Below are 1,879 nucleotides of genomic sequence, written 5' to 3'. Positions count from 1 at the left end.
TGAATGGTTTTTTTTTTATTTGTAAACCTCAAACACAGGCTTCAAGACACAACTGACTGTTGCGAAATGTTTACAAAGTGAATTTTGTATAATATGAGACCTTTAAAACCCTTTCTATTGTTACCTTAGCAGCCTCCTTTATTGAGCCATCCTTATAAATCTCAGTTTTTCTAAGTTTCATTTTGAATTCTTGTTCTGACTGTAGACATAGAGTACATGTCAGTATAAAAATGAAAAAACCTGCCTTACTTTTGAGTCCCAAACAAAATAGTTGTTTGTGTTTCATCTTTTTCGTTCCCCTGGGAAACACAGATTCTTGGATGAATAGTAAAAAGTCCCTCAACATTCAAACCAACAAAATAAAGTACAGCATTAATAATAAAGGATGCTACTAATTATGGCTAAGATTTGGTAAAATTTAATATTTCTTGTTCCTGAAAAGTAGGGATATTCTTTTCCTGTGAAACCTTCTTCATGCATTTAAATACATTTCTTTTCAGGACTTTTCTGTTTTCCCAGGTTCTAGTAAATGTGGGTGGAGTTGCATAATGTCAACAAAAAAGTATTTTCATTTTTATCCTGGTTTTATTTCTAAGTCAGTCTTTGAATAGAAACTATCTCTCCCTCCATGTTTATTGATTGGTGTATGTAATAAAAGATATATATATTTAATAGGTTTGTTTAATATAGGATCAAGTTGGTCCTTTTTCTGGCCAGTTAAACCAATTGGACCCAGAGAAGTTAAGTAGAGAACAGGTCAAATAAGACCCAGATAATTGGCCCGATGCCCTCCACCACATTATGAAGGATGCTCTCACCCAGCCAGCAGGCTTAACATTGCCACTGATTGTTGAACATCCTGGAGAAATTGTTGCACTCCACCAGATAACACCACGGGCATTAATGGCGCCCTCTGATTGGCAGCCTGCTCAGTGACGCCCCGCTGGCTTCTCAGATTGGCTCCAGCTCCTTGCTTTGTCTGTAATAAAGAAAACACAGGGAAAGATTCAGAAAGGGAAAAATAACACAAATAATTGTACTGGGAAATGTTCAGTGTAAAGAACAAAACAAAAAAACAACTTTACCAGGAAATTAAACTTCATAAACGTAGTGACCCTGAAATGCAGCCGTACCCAGACGGAACGTGGTTGTTTATCATTCGTGGAAACTGTCAAACTGTCTGCAGAGAAGGCCTCTTTTAAAGTGCCTCAATGTGTTTCCATCTTCCCTTTAGTTTTCTTCTGTCTTTACTAACATTAGAGATCTGTCCTTCCTGCATGTCCTTATCCCTGAGGGCTAGTTTGACAGCATCATGCAGGTGTCAGGCTGAAGATAGCGAGGTGTCCATTTCTCTGTCTAATAGAGTTATAAATGGCCTCTTTTGACCCTTAAACTGTTTGTGGCACAGAGGCAGCTAATGGCTGGGACATTAGCGAGACATTTTCTCTGCTGTCTGTTTCTTCTCTGCTTCCAGATCTCATTTCAAGGTGAAAAGCTGGTTTTGACAAAGATACGCCGTAAATGTATAGAGCCGATCGATTTGTGGGGAGATCTGAAGGAGAGCTTGTCAAAACATGTCCTCGTACAGAGCTGGGGTTTCATCCTGATTGTGGCCTCAAGGCTAAGCCTTTAAACACCCCCCATTTACCCCCACTCTGCTGTTGGATTTAATCTACCCTTTTCTGTCCAGTCAGTGACCGTTTGGACTTTAAACAACACAGTTTCTCTGTAGAAAAACGATACTATACAGAAAGACATGCATGGGAGGAAAAATTAGGGCAGGTCAGTTAATTCCGATTTCATTAAATGATTTTCAAGCATTGTGAGTTTTTCTCTATTGAATACAAGAATTGTGTCTTTAAACCTCTTTAGTCCAGAC

Source organism: Cyprinodon variegatus, unplaced genomic scaffold (genome assembly GCF_000732505.1).
Source record: "Cyprinodon variegatus isolate N-32 unplaced genomic scaffold, C_variegatus-1.0 Scaffold547, whole genome shotgun sequence".
NCBI classification, from domain to species: domain Eukaryota; kingdom Metazoa; phylum Chordata; class Actinopteri; order Cyprinodontiformes; family Cyprinodontidae; genus Cyprinodon; species Cyprinodon variegatus.
This window is presented reverse-complemented; position numbering follows the sequence as displayed.